The 12,813-nt window shown below is 44.0% G+C and overlaps 1 protein-coding gene across 4 annotated transcripts in view; it reads left to right on the top strand.

The window, feature by feature from the left end:
- LOC137370120 (dendritic cell-specific transmembrane protein-like) overlaps positions 1–12,813 on the top strand; it is a 49,473-nt gene that overhangs the window by 10,187 nt on the left and 26,473 nt on the right. For 2 of the 4 annotated variants that reach the window (XM_068032304.1, XM_068032305.1), the window contains one exon: positions 520–617. The exons of the other annotated variants lie outside the window; for them this stretch is intronic. The gene's annotated coding sequence lies outside the window, so the exon portion shown is untranslated. The remainder of the gene's footprint in view (positions 1–519; positions 618–12,813) is intronic. 4 annotated transcript variants of the gene reach the window in all.

Genomic DNA, 12,813 nt, shown 5'->3' with positions numbered 1-12,813 from the left:
TTCGTGCCTCCAACATTTAAGTCTAAATCATTGATAGAAATCACAAACCGTAAGTACTGAGCCCTGCAGTTACTCTGTCTATCCCTTTTTTCTCAAACAAAGGTACGTTAGCAGTCCGCCAGCAGCAAACCTGTAGCAAGAGAGAATCGGAAAATGATGGTCAGTCTCCATTATTTCTTCCCCTGCTTTTCCGAACAACCTGGGATACATTTATCCAGGCCCAATGATTTATTTCCTTTCACAGATGCTAAACCACTTCATATTTCCTCTTTTACTATTTTGGTCAACAGTGTAACAGGACACATCATTGCCACAGCATAGTGTAGTTTTTAGATTGTTACCCTCCTGTTTTATGTCAGTGTTTTTTTAGAAATCAACCCACACTAAATGACACAACTTTGACTTTGACCACTACACATTGTTATACTCTTATTCGTTATTAGTCACAATAGAGAGCCAGCTGATTTTCTAGAATCCAATTTTGCAATCAGATAACAATCAAGTTTCTACTTTGTACAGGTCTGCATATAAACAGGATTAACTCATGCCAAATAATCAATTGCTCACTTTATTGGACACTGCTTGGTGATTACAGTCTGTGAGAGACGTCTGTCGGAGTAAGTATTTAACAAGGTTTTGAACTCTGAGTTCAAGAAGAACTTTTGACCTCTTCTTCATTCTATTGATTTTCTTTCACCTTCAGGGTATTGTCCCTGAGGTCTTTTACAGTCTGAATTTTCTGGCCAACTAGAACATCCTCTTCTTTCTCTCAATGTACTGTTTCAGAAGGTGCTTTCTCGAGCAAGTTTCTCTCAAGCCCGGGAATGAAGACTCCTTAATTTTTTTTTCCCTCTGTAAGGCTTTGAGCATTAATTTGTGAGCAGAGGAGCAAGGTAAGGTATCACACATCACTTGTCATCTTGTTTAGTTTTAGCTGTTCTCCAATCACGTGCAAGGGAGTTCAAGAACGTGAAAAGAGCTTCTCATCATCGGTATTCATCTTAAAAATCAATAGTTGCAAAGAATTATTCTTAATTTAAATATCCTTTTTCTATTACTGTCATTGAGGTTTTTTTGTACAATATATTTGTTTAAATGGAATATACAAAGTATGTGTTAGATGAGTAATAGAAAGTGGTCTTAGTATGTGACAATTCCTTTTAAAGTAACGGATGTAGTGTAGCTGAATCTGAACTGGTTTAATTGGGGCCAAGTTAGGACCTTTCCACAATGAACATGAATTGTCCAAGTTCAGACCAGCTCAGATTACATTTCTGTTACTTGTGCTCAGTCTTATTCTGCTTTATGCCAGTGGCAAAAAATTAGGCAAAATACTCAAGACACCTGGGCTCTCTATGGATTGCCGTGGTCACAGATAATGAGCGGGATCATTTTCCTGCATGTTTTTTTATGTGATTATGCATTTACAATCTGAAAGAACTAAGGAAAGCATTGAAAAGGTTGAAGTGTAAAAATACTAGGGTCTTCCTTTTAACAGTTTTCTGGGTAAAAAATCAAATTGGTGAATTTTCCTCCCTGTTTTCCACCCAGAAAATGGTTGAATAAATGGCCAATTTCATATCCTTTGTGCCTCTGGAATACGCCCAATGGCAGTCAACCCCCAGTGCTGGCATTCTCTCCTTTAATGCCATTCCCCTAATCCTTTTATAGTCCTCGTTTTTAAATATTTATCTTACTCTCTTTTAAACTAAGTTTTAGTTTATACCTCACTAACCACATGTGGTGAAGAATCCCATGGTCTAATAGCCCTCAATTCAAGCTTTTTCCTCCTCCCTTCCTCCTTGGTTCTTGCAGTGAGAAACCTTTGTTTTTGATCCTGAGTTCCTCATTTGCCCACCAGTGGAAACAATCTTTCACTATCAGAGGTGGCACGAGCATCTGAAGCAAGCCACTTTTGAAAAAACTAACAGCACAAACTTCAGTTGAATAGCAGATTTGCATTTTCACTCTCCGTAGAATGCAGATTTCCATCAAATACAAATATCGACACGGGGACTGTGTATCTTTGTGAAAAACCTAATTACCACTCAGTTATGGGAGCAAAATTCAAAAACCCCCAATAAAGTGTGCGGGGATTGCAATGCAGGATCAACTCATGTCCGTTGCTTCCGAAGCAGGCAGCACATTTAAATAATTTATGTGCGCAGCCCATGCTAAACATGCTGTTGAGCAGCTGCATGCCTCAGCAGGGGATCCAAATTCATACAAGGCTAACACCACTTAAAGCCATCCAAAACCTCTTCAAGGCAAGGTACATTCTGTTTCAATAGGTGCTGGAAGTGGCTGTGGAACAGTGTCTGACCTGCAAGAAGGGTGAATATAGTACAACAGGGCAGACATCATGCTCCAAGGTTCTCTGACATGGCATAGGCAGACAGGAAGAGAGAGGTCCTCTATTCACAGGGAGCCAGGAGTCCCTCTAGACAAACTTTGTGAAGGTAGTGGGACCAGATAGCCATCTCCGTCAATGCAAGCAGTGTAGCCCAAAGGACCTGGAAGTAGTATCACGAGAAGTTCAATGACTTCAATGATCAAGGTCAGTTAATGCAGCTTCAAATGCTATATCCCAACCACTGCTCCACCAGCTTCACATACCTACATCACTCACCTACCAAAAACCTCTATCAATCAGGACACACATTTAACAATCATAGCTTTAACTCATCCTCACACACTTAGCACCGCTGTAAGCCTCACACCCAAATCTCAATATCTCACATCTTGCACACACTGGCAGCTATTGAACTATTATAGGCCTATCACCCAAATATATTGCACCACACTCACTGATACACTTCTATCTATCTTGAAGGACAATATGGCACACAACCAGAGGCAGCAGGAGCTAACTTGGGGTGGGAGGTCAGGCAAGGCTACATGTCCTTCCACCCATGGAGGATATAGTGCTGGCCATCATTGGAGCGGCCATGACTGAATGGTGCAGCTTAAATCATTGAAGATGACATTGTGTTCATACCGAATCCCCCTTCTCACATTCCCCTTCCCTTCATCACACAAACTCTTCTGGTTTACAAACTGCAGGTGGTCTTTCTTCACCACCCCCCCCCCCTCCCCTCACTGCAACCCTACCCTTGTTCTGCTGCCCTTTCAGATACCCAAGAGCTGCAACGTGACCAGGCAGTGGTGCAGGAGAAAGAAGTGCTAGAGGAAGAAGTGACTGATGATGAAGAAAAACACCATTACTCGCTCTGACACTGGCAATCACCAGCATAGATACTGACACTGTGTGTACTTTAGAGGGTAGGCCAGAGGTAGGATCTACATGTGATGAGACATGGGACATGACTGGCCTGCAGCCGGGGGATGGGACAAGGGTAGCATAGATGTCAGCTTGCAGGATGACAAGATTTCACACATGTTCTGCCGCAGTGGACTCGATGAGGTCATGTACAGGAAAGACTGATGGGTATGTACACAGAAATACTTGGTGCCTTTTTCTTTTTAAATACCCAAGAATTGCAACCTGGCCAGGCAGTGGTGGAAGAGCAAGAAAACAGTGATGATGAAGAAACACCATCACTTGATCTCATGCTCACAGACACCAGATCAGATACTGACACTGTGTACTTTATAGGATAGCTTAGAGATGGGATCTGCATGTGATGAGACAGTGGACATGAGTAGCCTGCAGCCAGCGCAGGTAGCACAGGTTGCCAGAGAATGAGATCACATACAAGTTCTGATGCAGAGGACTCAGATGAGCAATTCGATAGAGCAGGCTACAAAAGAAGGCTGATGGGTATGCATAATGCAATTCTTCATGCATTGGCAAGCCTACCAGAAAGCACTGGAAAGTCCTGTACGCAATGTTCAGGACCATAGAGGAACCTGGCACCAACTTTGCACAGGGTTTTTCAAAGAGCTGAAGCGCATCCTTTCCTGCTTGGAAGTGGTGGCCAACTCAATGTGAACATGTTCAGAACCAACCATGATGCAGCATCTGATGGTTGATGTCCCAACTTCCTTTGCAGGGCAAGCAGAAACCACCCAATGTCTGAGTGCTGCAGTGGAAGCTCAGTCTGAGGTCATGCAATTTCAGCTTGCTGCCATGCACGTTCTTAATGCTGCCACCATTGCTGTGGATACTTACTAGCTTTTCACAGCAGTCCAGCAATCTGTGCTTCAGCAGATTACTAGGATCGCTGAGGTACTGCCCTGGGGGAGTAGCAGTGAAGCATGAATCTGCTGTCCTCTCTTAGAATGACAGCACTCAACCTCCCACCACTGCCACACTCCCTTGCTGTTACCTGTCAGCCAGCCAGCCCAGACTGCTGCCGCGCTTGCAAAAGTTGTGCAGCCCAAATCCAGGCCCTCAAGACCTAGAGCTGCATAAAATTGTCCTGCAAGGCCATCTGCAGTCTCTACCACAGAAAGTCAGAAACCTTCCACCAGCCATACTGCAGCCACTTGGATAGCACTATGTAGGAGCACTAGGCACACAGATGACTGCCATTAAAGGAATGCACAAGGGTGCCTAGTTGACTTTTGTGTGGAATATTGGATAGTTTGATAAAATTGGTTTGGAATGTTTGTTCTGTGGTAGCTTTTATAGTAGGATTGTGGCCAAGAAGATTCTGTGATGGTCAGTGACAGAGTGATGGTAAGATGTGGGACGGTTGCTAATAGGAATTGGGGTTGCGTTTACTGATACCGCAGTCGAATGAGTCAATCATGGACTACCCATCCAGGGAGGGTATGTGTTGGTTGCCTCCTCCCTTCCTTCTCCTCTTCAGCTGTTCACCATAAACCTGGTGGCAAGAGCAGTGCCTTCATCATGACAAGGTTGTGCCGGATGCAGCAGACCATGACGAATTGTGACATGCGCCCTTGAAAAGTAATACAGGACTCCTCCAGAGCAGTCCAGCAGTGGATGCATTACCTCAGGACCTCAATGGTCTGCTCAATGACATTTTGTGTGGCAGCATGACTCTCATCATATGCCTGCTGGCCACATGTGTATGAGTCGTGCACTGGAGTCATAAGCCAGGTGGTCAGCGGATAGCCCTTATTGTCCAGTAGCCATCCTCTGATTTATCGTGATGGCTCAAATGCTAATGGTATAGTGAATAGGCACAGAATAAATGTACCATGATTCATGCTAGGATAGCAGGCAGTGACCTGTTTGATGCACTGAGTATGGTCGCACATCAGCTGTACATAGAGGGAGTGGAACCCTTTGTAGTTGCGGTACATCTTTGAATTTAAATGCAACGTGGTGCAGTCACTCTTTGAGGCGAGGATGATCATGTCCATCATTGGAGGTGTTCGGGCGGGTTCTGGTGGGTATGTAGGTGACTGCTAAGACCGATTTGTGCCTGGAAGGTTCTGCTGCAAATAGGGCAGGATACCGCAGATGACTGAGTTTTTGAATGAGCTGCTAGCTCTGGATTTCCTCTCCTTGCGTTTCCTCTCTGCCTCTGATATGCATTTGCTTTCAGAGGAGGCCACACCCTTTTTTATTTGGTTGCACCAGGTGCAGCGATCCCGGGCAAGCACCTCGCAGGACTCAGGGTCGATTATCAAAACTTCCGAGCGAAGCCTTCAGAGTGTCCTTCTCGTGCTTCTTTTGACCACCATGAGAGCACACCCCAGACTCAAGCTCACCATAGAAGATTTGCTTTGGTAAGAGAATGTCAGGCATTCTGGCTACATGACCAGCCTAGCTCAGTTGTGACTGTCTCAATAGTGTGTGGATGCTTGGCATGCCAGCTCAGGTGAAAATCAACGTCGATGGTATCAAGGACTCTGTGAAGGAAGATCAGCTCAGTCAGCAACTTCCAAGCAACTTGGTGACGCTCAATGAACAGGAATCACAGAATGTCCACAATGTCTGGTCTGCCCTCAAAGCTACCATAATCAGCACTTGCGAAGATACTCTTGGTTTCTTGACCATGGAACATCAAGACTGGTTTGGTAAAGTCGACAAACTGGTCAGCTTCATGAAAAAACATTTTCAAACACTGCCTTAGCTGCAAGCTTTAGTACAGGCAACATATTGCAAATGTGGCTGAAATTGGGGAACAAAACATCGCCCATCCTCCAGAGCCAGTAATTACACATTGGAATTCTTGGTTTTGGGTAGTACAGTATCATGTAGCTCACCTGAAATACTACTCAGACTTTGTTTCAGAAAAGCTCATACTGACATCAAGAAAAAAAGGTTTTAACAGACACTGTAACCCTCCTAAACGATGCTCATCTTAATGAGGAGGTTCACTTTGTTGCCATGAAAGCTACACAACTGATGGATTTAATCACTTGGTTTAAATCTCGACAAGTCACAATCCACAAAGCTTGCAATAAAGTAACAGATGTACTGTTCTGGGCGGAAGCACTGTCAAACAAAAAATACTGTGATGACGCTAAATTAAATACCTGTGCTCAACAGGAGTTTTCTTGCATGGCAAAGAAGCTCAAACAATATTACTACTAAGGGCAAGAGTCAAGCGATGAAGAAAAAGTGGCTCAACAACCTTCTGCTATGATCCTGAAAGCTGTGCGTATCTTTGACCCTGCACAAATGCACCTGTTGATGGTGGATTTAAACTCATTTGATACGATTCCTGGCATTGAAAAGAACTGTGGGCTGGAGATTCCTGCTTATAAAAGCATTGACATGAAGCAGATTGTACTTTGCCTGTGCTGCAGTTTTGGAACTCTATGGAATGCAGAATTCCCCACCTTGGAAGGCTAGCAAGGTGATGTCTGACAATTTCAATAAACTCTGGATGCGGAGAGAGCTGTGTCTAAACATGGACAGGTGTTCACAGCGCAGAGACAGGGAATGAAGAAAGTGACAGTTGCACAGTGAGTAAAGCATGCGACCTGTTTATAGTCAGCTTTTTACAATAGTTTGTGAGTATACAATAAATGTAATTTGAAACCAGAAACATCCCTTGTTCTTTTTTGTATTAAATAATTCATTTTCATGGTTTGTTGCGACACTGTGAAATTTAAGATTTAAATACGTGGAATTGTGAAATTCATGATTCTTAAAGTGCTATGATTGTGGAATTTGTAAAATTTTTCCATGAATTTGGTGGGGCCCAAAACATGTGTCAGTGCCTTCAGAAGAGGAAGGAAGTCAAGGGAAGAAAATTGGGAACAATGAAAGGGGAAGAAGCAGAAACAACATGTTAAGCAATTCCTCCAAGTGCTGACAATGAAGGAATCAATAACATTTCTATAATGACTAATTGTTATGACCAGTTTAGAAATGTGTCTAGGGGTCTTTTGCGGTCTTTACCTGGTCTTATTATAACAGGGGTTTATTTTTAAACACACTGTGCTTTGAGCTCCCCTTTTTGGTGAATCCTTGTTCACAGCTTTCCAATTGTAAGGCAAAGAAACCAACACATCAGGTTTTCTCAGCTTTAAAGGAGAAAAGTGAAATTTATTAAAACTTAAACTATAATACGGTTGAAGCCTATGGATATACGACACACCCACGCTAGCATGCACATGCAATGTACACATGCAGATAGGGACAGAAAAGAGAAGAAAAGATAAAGTGGAACAATTTGAGTCAATATCTTGTTACTGTGCTTCGAGCTCATGGTATAATCCTTTTGTAGATAATTCTTGCATTTTGTTGGGGCCCAGTATTCTGCTTAAACTTTGTTCATCTAGGAGACTTGTCTCTCTTTGAGATTGACGTGTTTTCACAAGATTCAGTTCCGTGGGAAGGAGATGGGAGCAGGCAGACAGGAGAGGGTTCTACTTCAGTTCTAGGAGCACATGGCGCTCTTTGTTCAAATCCCTTGTTGGAAGTTCAAATCTCTGCAACAGCCAGTTAGTCATGTGACTAAAACTGGTTTGATCACTTCTTCTGTGTATTGGGGAAGCAACGACTGGGTCCCCATTGTTCCAACACTGTCAGTTACTATGCAAATGTCTTTCCAGTCATGGGCTTGCAATTTTAAGTTTTAATGTTCATGTGGCAAAATCATGTGTGCCTCAGTCTTGGCAGGTGGGGGGCTTGCCTGACATAATTTAGTGCCTCTCAGAATACCAGGGTGACAATGTGGTTGTTACAGTTGACCTCAGGATCTCTGGGTTAAGGAGGGGAATTTGGGTACCAACAGCAACTTGAATTTTTAACGTCTTTAACTTAGTAAAATGTCCCAAGGCATTTCACTGGGCCATTATCAAACAAAATTTAACACCAATAAATGCAAAAAGATATTAGGACGGATGTTTAAAAGCTTCATCAAAGATATAGATGTTCTGGAGCATCTTAAAGGAGAAGAGAGAGGGAGAGACACAGAGCAATTTAGAGTGGGAATCTCAGAGCTTAGAGTCTATGCAGCTGAAGGCACAGCTACTACAGTAAAATGATAGAAATCTATAATGCACAAGAGGCCAGAATTGGAAGAATGCAGAGAACGTGGAGGGTGTAGGGCTGGAGGAGGTTACAGAGATAGGGAGGGATGAGTCGTATAGGGATTTGAACACTAGAAGGAGGAGAATGTCAAATTTGAGGCATTGCCGGACTGGGAGCTGGTGAAGGTCAACGAGTGATGATTGAACGGGACTTAGTGCGACTTAGGATATGGGCAGCAGAGTGTTTTATGAGCTGTAGTTTACAAAGCGTGGAAGGTGGGAGGCTGCCTAGGACAGCGTTGGAAGTCAAAGAAAAAAAATCCAATTTTTTCATGAACCCCTTTTGCTTGCTTTTTCTTAAGTATATTTTTATACTATCCTCTGTTGACCCTTCCCATTTCATGCACTTGATAGCAAGGCATGTTGGCAGCTCTGGGTAACAGTCAGCAATATTATATAGTGCTACCTCACTTGCCCTGCAATGCTATATATAGCCTATTGTCAGAAGCACTCTCAGCTTTGCAGGAAACCAAAGTGCCCAGAGCACATGGCCTGTTCAATTTATAAGAACATACGAACATAAGAAATAGGAGCAGGAGTAGGCCATTCGGCCCCTCAAGCCTGCCCCACCATTCAATAAGATCACGGCTGATCTGCCCCAGACATCAACTCCTCTTTCGTGCCAGCTCCTCATAGCCCTCAACTCCCTGATATTTCAAAAATCTATCTACCTCCTCTTTAAATACTTTTTGTGATCTAGCCTCCACAACTCTCTGGGATAGAGAATTCCAGACATTCACTACCCTCTGAGAGAAGAAAATTCCTTCGCATCTCAGTTTTAAATGAGTGTCCCCTTATTCTGTAACTATGTTCCCTGGTTTGAGATTCCCCCAATAGTGGAGACATCTTCTCAACATCTATCCTGTCAAGCCCCCTCAGAATCTTGTACATTTCAATAAGATCACCCCTCATTCCTCTAAACTCTAATGAATAAAGGCCTAACCTGTTTAGCCGTTCTTGATAAGTCAACCCCTTCATCCCACGAATCAGCCTAGTGAATCTCTTTTGAACTGCCTCCAATGTTAGTATATCCTTTCTTAAATATGAGGACCAAAATTGTACACAGTACTCCAGGTACGGCTTCACCAACACCCTGTACAGTTGTAACAAGACTTCCCTATTTTTAAATTCCAACCCTCTAACAATAAAGGCCAAAATTCCATTTGCCTTCTTAATTACTTGCTGCACCTGCATGCTAACTTTTTGTGTTTCATGCACAAAAACACTCAAATCCCTCTGTGCTGCACTTTTTTGAAGTCTCTCTCCATTTAAATAATAATCTGCCTTTTTATTCTTCCTACCAAAGTGCATGACCTCACACTTTCCTACATTAAACTCCATCTGCCAAGTTTTTGTCCACTCACTCAACCTATCAATATCCCCTTGCAGATTCCTTATGTCCTCATCACAACATGCCCTCCCACCTATTTTTGTATCATCTGCAAATTTGTATATATTACACCCTTCTCCAAGTGATTAATATAGATAATAATTGAGGCCCTAGGACTGATCCTTGTGGTACTCCACTAGTTACGTCTTTCCAACCTCAAAAGGCCCCATTAATCCTGACTCTCTGTCTTCTGTGAGTTAACTAATCCTCAATCCATGCTAATACATTACCCCCAATACCGTGAGCTCCTATCTTGTGCAATAATCTTTTATGTGGCACCTTATTGAATGCCTTCTGGAAATCTAAATACATTACATCTACTGGTTCCTCTTTATCAACTCTGCTTGTTATATCCTCAAAGAACTCTAGCAAATTTGTCAAACATGATTTCCCTTTCACAAAACCATGTTGACTCTGTTTGATTGCATTAAGCTTTTCTAAATGTCCTGCTATTTCTTCCTTATTAATGGACTCCTGCATTTTCCCAATGACCAATGTTAGGCTGACTGGCCTATAGTTTCCTGCATTTTGTCTCCCTCCCTGCTTGAACAGGGGCGTCACACTAGCAGTTTTCCAATCTGCTGGGACCCTCCCGGAATCCAGCGAGTTCTGGAATATTTCAACCAATGCCTCCACGATCTCTGCAGCCACTTCCTTTAAAACCCTTGGATGTAGGCCATCAGGTCCTGGCGACTTGTCTGCCTTTAGTCCCATTAGTTTGTCAAATACTTTGTCCTTCGTGATAGAAACTGTTACAAGATCTTTCCTCCCATTCGCTCCTTGCTTATCTGATATCTGTAGGATGTTTATAGTGCCCTCCACCATAAACACCGATGCAAAATATTGGTTTGAATTATCTGCCATTGCCCTGTTCCCCATTATCAATTCTCCAGTCGCATCCTCCAAGGGTCCCACGCTCACTTTAGCTACTCTCTTTCTTTTTATATACCCTTAGAAGCTCTTGCTGTTTGTTTTTATATTTCTTGCCAATTTACTTTCATAATCAAGTTTCTCCCTCTTTATTAGCTTTTTAGTCATCTGCTGCTGGTTCCTAAAATATTCCCAATCCTCTGGCCTAAATTATCTATTAATGCAAAGTCTACCAATCCAGGGAAGTGAAAGGAGGTGGGAGGCATTGTATTTGTTTGAGCCAGTGTTTCCTCCTGTCAAGTTTGTTCCAGTTGTTATATTGGCTACAAACACAACTTGAATGTACAGTCAGTGTTTTGTTTTCAAGCATCAGGTGTAAAATGCTATTATGTGCATTGTCTTCCCAAAAAATTATTGTGCTATGAGCAAAACTCATTTATGCCCAAATTTTGGTGATCTTTCATGCTGTTTGACTTGTTTGCATTCAGATGACGTGTATCTGGGTGTAAATCAGGAGGAATCTCCGATTCTGTTAGTTATTCAATAGCTATTTCTAAGGACATTTGATACGAAATAAATTGCTTGAAAGCTAGTAGAAATTTTGGGTTGAATTTTACGCCGCCCCAACGGGTCAGTTGGTGGTGTGGGGTAGAGGCCTCCTTCAGGTTGGGAAAAAGAACCCAACTCGAACCCAACCGAACCACAGTGGACCCGAGCCCAACCCGGCAAGTCCCTCTGATTTTGCCCCGAGCCCAACCCGACCTGAACCGGCCCCAACCATCCCTTTACTTACCTTCCTGACACCAAACCTGCAAGAAGCTGCAGCGCATGCGTGATGATGTCATAGTGACGTCACGCGCTCACTGCACAGACTCAGTTTCGTTCCGGACTCCCGGCTCATGTAAGTTTTTTATTTTTTAATACTTACCGCCAGAGCACTTACCGTGTGTGTCCGGCCCAACCCGACCCGACCCGACTCAACCTGGCCTGGGCCCGACCTGACCCAACTCGACCTGGACTCCACCTGACTCGACTCGAGCCCGAAAGCTGGTCCCGGAAGATGGGCCTGACCCGACCCGAACCCGCCACGTGTTGTTGGGTCCTGTTGGGTTTGGGTTGGGTAGCAGGCCTCTAGTGTGGAGGTGGCATAGAATTGAGCAGGAGGCTCCGGGAGGCCTACCTGCCCCTCTTCCGCCTCCGGTTGACTTTATGGTGGTTGGGCGAGGGGGGAGAAATGGCCTGCCCGCTCGAGGTCAAACAAAGTCCTTAACTGGCTATTTAATCACCACTTAAGGGCCGACATCCACCTCCACAGGTATTTTACCATGGCAAGTGATCGCTGCCAGCCTTTCCACGCCTGGGCATGGCAGTCAGGCACAGGGTGCCCGATTGAGGGCCACCCCCACCTCCCAACCCACCCACAGGACCCTAGACACCCCCCTCCCCTCAAACTACCACTCCAGCCTCACCAGGGAAGGACTGATCCCCCTGGTGAGGAAAGCCCAACTTACCCACTCTCCAGGGTCAATGGCCTCAGCTGGGCTGCAGTCCCAGCAGTGGCTCCTGCTCCCGGTGGCGCTGCTGGGAATTAGAGCTGCCGGCCCACTGATTGGCCAGCAGCTCACTGAAGCGGGACCTCCTCCCTCAAGCGGGTGGAATTCCCGCCTCGGGACAATAAAGCCCGGGAACCCGTAAAATACGGGACGGATCCCCGGGCTAGGCGGAAGCGGGTTTCCGTCTGCCCAAGGTAAAATTCAGTCCTCTGTCTTTAAACCAGCTCAAGTTCTCCATTTTGTAAATAGTTCCTATTTCAAATTCATACAACATTGACCCAGAATTTCCTGGAAAGTTTTGGCTTAATTGTAGTGTAAGAGCAATGTTGCACCTTTTTTTTGAGGAAATTCACAAGTAATTAATACACACCAGTTTACACTGAAACAGCACTACATGTGTATTTCTTCCATTTGCATCGCTTCCAAGAAACAGCCACCAAAACCATCTGCTGCTCATTTACTTAACCCCATCCCTGGATTTGTGTGAATAATGCGCCGGTGTGGATTTACGCCAAAATATTTAGACACAGCATGGCTTGAAGTCACCCAATATCAGCATACTTGAGATTTGTGAGT

The sequence above is a fragment of the Heterodontus francisci genome, chromosome 5 (assembly GCF_036365525.1).
Source record: "Heterodontus francisci isolate sHetFra1 chromosome 5, sHetFra1.hap1, whole genome shotgun sequence".
NCBI lineage: Eukaryota > Metazoa > Chordata > Chondrichthyes > Heterodontiformes > Heterodontidae > Heterodontus > Heterodontus francisci.
The sequence above is the reverse complement of the archived record's forward strand: the minus strand, read 5'-3'. Positions and strand labels throughout refer to the sequence as shown.